This window comes from Galeopterus variegatus, unplaced genomic scaffold (assembly GCF_000696425.1).
Source record: "Galeopterus variegatus unplaced genomic scaffold, G_variegatus-3.0.2 Scaffold3453, whole genome shotgun sequence".
In the NCBI taxonomy this organism is placed as follows: Eukaryota; Metazoa; Chordata; class Mammalia; order Dermoptera; family Cynocephalidae; genus Galeopterus; species Galeopterus variegatus.
This window is the reverse complement of record NW_007729564.1, coordinates 212783-219837: the sequence shown is the minus strand read 5'-3', so window position 1 is coordinate 219837 and position 7055 is coordinate 212783.

Sequence of the window (7055 nt, the reverse complement as noted above, 5' to 3'; positions counted from 1 at the left end):
GGGGTGTGGATGGGGCATCCCAGACAACTGCTGCTTGGGGTGGTGGTGGGGGCATGGCGGGTGGCCCCTGCAGAGGCCATCATGCCACCTCCCCTGCCTCAGAGCCTGGTGAACTCTCCTCTGTCCTGGAAGGTTTGAGGGGAGCTGAGTTCACAGTGTCCCTCCCTTGTCTGGGCCTATTTTGGATCCTTCTTGGCCAGAAAGTTCTTCCAACCTTATTTTTCCCTCTGGAAGTTTGAGCTCATTTCCTGGTATTTGGAGGTTGGTGCAGAGAACCCTGGGAGGGACCTCAGATCCTTGGGCACCCAGATGTTTGTTGGTGGCTCCTACCCCCCTGGCTAGGTAGAGCTCCTAGGTTCTGAGACAGTCTAGTTCCTAGTTTTCTCTCCCACTTCTCAGACTTGTCCCCAAGCCCTTTTTGCTCTCTGGTTTCATTCTAAGACCTAGGTTTGTGACCTCTGGGCCCTCTGTTGGTGGACCTCCTTGATTCCCCTGCCACCTAAGCCTCCTTGCAGCCAGCATTGATGTGGCTGTGTCACGTGAGGGCGGGCAGGGGCAGGGACAGGCAGTGGGGGCTGAGATGGAGGAAGGAACCAGGGGTGTGGTTGGGTGATGAAGAGGAGGGCAAGAGCAGGGGGAGGGGTGTGTGCATGCACCGGTGTGTGACAGTGACAGGGACAGGGATGGCAATGAGTGTCTGTCTGCATTCGGATGAGCTGGTTCCTTAGAGGCCTCTTGAGAGAGCCTGGAGCTGTCATGACTCACTCCCTGGTTATCTGCACGGATAAAACCCCATCCGGCCCATGTGCCTGGCTCAGGCTCCAGATGGATATGCTGTTGCTGTAAGTCTCTCCCCTCCCAACACCCCCATTCACAGTGTGACTCTCAGGAGACTTCAGTGGCCCAGGACAGAGCAGGCAGGCCACCTATCACCTGGGCCCTCACTAGAGGAGGCATGAGACCCACTTCCTTATGATGGATAAGCATCTCCTGGTGTCACCCTCAGGAGCCAGGAGGCTCAGAAGCTACCCAGGTATCTGGGATGCCAGCCAGGGTCCTCCTACTGACAGTCCTGCCCTGACCATTCTTCAGGGCATGCTTCTCTCCCAGAGCCATGGGTCATGCTTGTGTCACCAGCTTCATTCCCACCTTCTTGTTCTCTGCTCCCCTGGGCTGCCCTGCCCTGCCCAGGCCATGTAGCCTCTTCCCTGCTGTGCTACTGGCTCATCCCCCTTGGCAGGCGGTCCTCCTCTCTCTGCTGGCTGCCTTGTCTCCCCAGACCCTGGTGCCCACACCACTCTCCTCCCCTGGCTCGAATCTGTGGCCTGCCCACCCTCTTTGCTTTGAGGGGTCTGCCCACCTTGGCTCCTGAGCCTCTGAGCCCCAGCTCTAGGTGATCGGAGCCTGCAGCTGGAGGTCCCACACCTCCCAGGTGGTCGTCTCTGGGTCCCACGACTTCCCTGCACTCTGAACCCTCCTTGGGTCCCACATGCCAGCCTCAGGCGAGAGGAGGGTGGGGCTTGGCATGGTCCTGAGTGTCCCTGCCAAGTCTTCTCTCACCTGGGTGCCAAGGGGCCCGGCGGGCATCTTCAGGTCCCAGCCTTGCCTCCTCGCTCTCTGCCATGTCCCAAGGCACAAGTGGGTGCTTGTTGGATGGTGGCCGAAGTCCAGGGAAGAAGACTCTGGGTGGCTTCTGCCTCTTCCCTCCCAAAGCCAACCCCTGGGGTCAGCTCATGTGGCCTCTGCTTCACCCGGCCCAGAGCCCGTGAGTTTAGGAGTTCTTCTGGGGATCAGGTCCTCCTGTGGCCTCTCTAGCATTCCTGGTGTGGGGTCCTACACCCCTGATGGAAGCTCTGGGGTCTGATCTAACTCCTTTTCCTATGGGTTGGGTTAGTTCCTCTTCCTCTCTGTCTCGTTATACAAAATCTTAGACCCCCCAGAGCTGAAAAGGATCTTGGTGAGTGGTTCTGAGCTTTTCGAGGCCACAGATCCCTGTGAGGATCTGATGAAAGCTATGCATGCTCCTGCTAGGCAGATGTGTGTGCACACATGCACACGCGCTCACACACACAGCCACCATACAGACACGTGCATGGTGCCATATAGCCCTTCAAGCCCACCCATGGTCCCGATCCATCCGCCCCCTTAATTTCGCAAATGAGTACACTGGAGGCCAGAGAGAGGGAGTGACTTGCTCAAGGTCACACAAGTGAGTGGCAGAGCCAGGACCTCATCCCAGGTGTCTGGGCCCCAGAGAAGTGGAAGTTTTGTCCCCTGATGCAAATTTTGCCTTTGCCAGAGGCTGCCTGCAAGACAGGTGGGCCTTGCCACTCACTTATTCAACACTGATTGAAGCACGCTTGCACTAGGAGCTGGGGTTAGGGCAGAAAGCAGACAGCCCCTGCTCTTGCCAATCCAGTGGGAGAGGTAGAACAGACTGCAAAGAAGTAATTGCGGAAATCAACACGTTAGTGGCAACAGTGCCATGGAGGAACAGGAAGGGAGGTGATAGATGGTGACAGCAAAGGGGTTGGGCTGGGCTGGGAAGGTGGAGGGGGTGGCACTTAAGCAAGCAGCTGAAGTCAAGCAGAAGTAAGTGAGGAGCAGCTTTCTCGGCGCTGGGAACTGCTTCCTTGAAGGTCCTGAGATGAGAAAGCTGGGCGCTGTTAGGGAAGGTTAAAGTTTCTCTGGCTGCCCCTGGCTGGCAGGAGCCCTCCCAGCGTGCTGCGTGCGTGTGGATCGGAAGGGGCACGAGGCAGAGCAGGGAGGCCTGGGAGGCGAGGCAGTGGTCTGGGTGAGGGATGAGGGGTTGGGTCAGAGAGGAGGTGGACTGTGGAGAGTGTGAGCGAGGCCAAGACTGATCCAGGGACAAGGACCTGGCTCAGGGGTGGGCTGAGCAGGAGCGAGAGGGTGGGGCAAAATCAGCTCCCCTCATCTTACAGAGATCGTGGCTGATAAGGGGTCACCAGGCATTCCTCCATTCTAGTTCACTGAAGTATTTTGTAAATTCAGAAAAGTGGACACGCTTTCCACTTACTGACCACATCGTGCACCCCTGGACTCAGCCCTCAGGGTCAGGAAATAAAGCAGTCCCAGCACCCAGAGGTCCCTTTCCTGCCCCCACCCGATATTAATTCCCTGTGCGGGTTGTTCACTATCCTGACTTCTAACAGCATAGGTCTGTGTGTCATAAAACTTCTTATAAATGGAGCATATCGCGTGTGTTCTTTTGAGCCTGACTTCTTCTGCCCAACAGTATGGTTGTGAACCTCATCCATAGTCTTGCGTGTGGCTGGAGAACGTTCCTTCTCACTGGTGGAGTGTCCCACTGTGTGCAGATGCACTACTGGTTTATCTCTTCTGCTACTGAGAGGCATGCAGGTTGTTTCCAGTTTGGGGCTATCGCAAATAGCACTGCCATGAACATTTTCCTGCTTGTCTTTTGGTGATCATATGTTCTAATTTCTGTTGTGTATATTCATCCTTTTATTTTGATGGGTGTCTCTGCAGGATCCAAGCATCTCAAGAACCAGAGGAATCATTGAATAAAGGGATCACTTAAAGGTTCTGGACAAGGATGAGAGATATCCTGGGGCAGAGGAGACTATTCTCCAGCACCCTAACATGTCTCTTTGTAGTGATTCTTCTTATCCTGCCTGTCCCTTATCCCCAATGTGGGACGCAGGAGTGAGAGGAGGAAGAACGTCTGGAGACTGCACTGGAAAGGCTGGGTGGGGGTTAGTTGATGTCTTCTCTCAGTCTTACACACTCTCTAGGGGCAAGCCTGTGTCCCTGGAAGGGGCTGGACAGTGTAAGGCTGTAGACAGTCCGCACCCTCTATTCCTTCCCTCTTTCTGGAAGAGCAAGAAGCCAGCTAGTGCCTCTTTGTTTAATGTATGAACTTGCCAAGGGCCCCTGGCATCAGGAAAGAGGCTGGTGCCAAGGGCAGGCAGGCTAAGGCAGCCCCCGGAGGGGCAGCAGCCTGCGAGTGGCGAGTAGAGGCTGCCATCTGCAGAGCGGCCGAGAGGTAGGCAGGAAAGTGGACCCTAGGCTGGTCCCCTTACTGACCGTCCATCCCAGTTCTGTCCCTAATTTTGCCTCCGTCTCCAAGACCCCAGCTCTGGTGCTTCTGGCCAGTTCCTCCCCCTCTCGATCCAGTCAGAGGAGCCCTAGGGCCAGGGTGGAAGCTGGGTCTCTAAACCTACCCCAGGGGGAGGAGATGGAGGCACCCTGGCTTTCAGGTTCCCTTCTGGCCAGGGATATGAGAGTGTTAGGGTGCTTCTGGTGACACCTGTTCACAAGTCTACGTAAGAAAGATTGTGGTAAAACAGAATTAGAAGATAATACGAATCTTTCCATGACCTTTTTGAAGTACCCTCATATAAGCCAGTGTTTTCAGGCTAGAGCCAAGTATTGGTGAACTTGGTATCCCAGGAACTTAGCAAAGGACCTGCAACATATACATGTTCAATAAGGGTTGCCCAGCGGATGGGTGGATGGGTGGTGAGTGTGGGGCAGCTAGAGATCCCAGAGAAAGGAGAGAGAACCCAAACAGAAGGCAAATACACTATGCAGAGAGCCACAGGCAGGGGTGGTCTGTGCCTGGGAGGAGCTGCTCTGTCTGGGGAATAGTGGACTCTCCTCAACCTCGGGGCTCCACTCGGGCCTGAGCTCTCTTGGGCATCCAGCAGAAAGGTGCGGGTGTGGGGATGGGAGCTGGGATGAGACCATCGGAGCCAAGCTCAGGCATGGTTGGAGGCCAAATAGGAATATGAGCAAGGGGGATGGAGTCTACTGGCAGAAGGACATTTCAAGGTTTGAAGAGAGAGAGAGAAGGGAGATAAGACCCTGGAGACCAGCTGGGACAGCAGTCACAAGGAAGCTGGAGAGATCAACTTTCGCCTCTGCCCAGCTCCTCTTGGCACTGCTACCGCTGCCCCTTCTCAGGAACTGCTGGGTGTCCCCATCAAGTCCCACTCCTCCTGCCACAGCTGAAACCAAAAGGAGTCAGGAGTGGCCTGGGGGGGTCGATAGACACACTCCTTGGGGGCTTCGGGCACAGCTTTCAGTGTGACGTTCCCTGGGCCCTGGTGTGGGGCATGTTGGTTTTGCACCCAGTGGCAGCTGCTCAATTTCCATTTGTCTGCTCACCTTTCAGACCCCGTGCTTTCCACGCATCTATTCCTCCATCCTTCCACTGTCTCTCTTATAACCTATCCACCCTCAATCTGGAATCTTCTGCCTTTCCTCTCTCCCACATTGACCTTCTGCCCACCCACGCTGCGCCAGGCAACAAACAGCATGCACACACACACCGTCTTACTGAGTAAGGCCTCATCCTCTCCTGGGGGGCTTGGTGGTGGAAGTGGATGGTCAGACACATCATCCTGAGACCATGTGCTGAGTGCTCCAGGAAAAGCATACAAGCTGTCACCTGCTTCTAGAACAGGGACTGATCTGTCCTGCCTGGGGCAGTATGGAAAGCCATCACAGAGGAGGTGACTTTTTGGACAGGATCCTAAAAGATGAGTAGTTCACCATCATGGAGGGAAGACGAGGCCACTTCGGCCAGGCCCAGCAGTGCGAAAGCATGCGGTGCCCTCAGGGAGTGGAGTAATCACGTGTGGGTGGGAGGGAGAGACAGGACCAGAAGCTGGCAAGAGGTGGGTCTGCATGGGAAGGACCTCGGATGCCCAGCCAAAGAGTTTGGACTGTAGACTAATCATGTGGGCTGTAGAGAGCCCCTGGAAGGCCCAATCAGGGAGGGATCTACATTTCAAACTATCCCTGGCCCAGGGTAGAGGATGGCTGAAGGGTGGCTATAGTGTGACTAAAGCCAGCTGGTGGGTCTTTCTCATGTGGTTGGACCAAATAGAGGGGTGTGTGTGTGCATGGTGATGTATGTATGTGTGTAGGGGTGGGGGTCCTGTGTCCCTCCTCCCTTAGTGGACCCCTGGAAGCTGGTTCCCCTCCCTTGTCTCTAACTTCACCTCCACCAACCTCTTCATCCCCCACCCAATAGCCCCAAGAGCTCAGGCCCGGCAGGCTAGGAGTTAAGCCAAGAATTCCCCTTGTGCGGCTGGCTCTCTGCCATGTCCTTCTGGCTCCATTCCACCTGTGCCCAGCCCAGATGTGACTCCCACCAAGGTTGGGCAGGGGACAGGCCTGGCTTTGTTGGGACCCCGAGACCGAGGCTAGGTGGTCAGCCCTGTCCTGGAAGGGCTGGAGGTTGAGAAACGGAGGGAGCGAGCGGGGACAGAGCTTGCTAGGACCTGGGTGCAGAGCTCCTTGGTTGAGCACTTCTGGCACACCCTCAGCACACACCTGGTGGTGGCTGTTTGGCCAAAGACAGCAAGAAGTGGGTGGGAAGGAAAGTGCTCTAGGGCCACATTTTCCTTCCTTTTCTGCTTCCCATGGCCCAATACTCCAACCTGTCCCTGCCCTGGGGAGGTAGAGGTGCTTTTGCCTGCAGGATCAGGATTCTCTGGGGCCTGAGGGGGCTCTCCTCCTGGTCTCTTCTGTCTCATTCCTGCCTTCTTTTTCTCTTTACGTCTCTCTTTGACTCTCTGTTTCCATGTGTCTGTCTTGCCCACTCCTCAGGAGCCTCAAGTCTCTCTTCTACCCTTTCTTCCCCTAAAAGGCCGGAGACAGGGGTGATCTCTAGTACAGGGGAGGCAGTATGGGGTAGCAGTTATGCAAGTGGCCTCGGTGTTACACTGAGTTCAACTTTGGGCTTTGCCACTTAAGGGCTGTGCATTGATGAGCATGTTATGTAACCTCTCTGTGCCTTGGTTTCCTCTACTGCCCTAAAAGTATTTAGCACAGTGTTGGGGATTTTGATGGCACTTCATAAAGGATAGCTGTTGTTGCTGTCATTGTCATTGTTGTTATTGAGTGATTGTGTTAGTCTGAGTTCTCCGGGAAAGAAGATGGGATTAAATGTGTGAAAATTTTCTTTGGGGAAATGCCCATTTGAAAGAAAAAGCCAGGGGAGGCAGGGATAGCATCGGCCAGCAGTGTAAGTGTGGCCCTGAGTGAAGGAGAGAGGGAGGGAG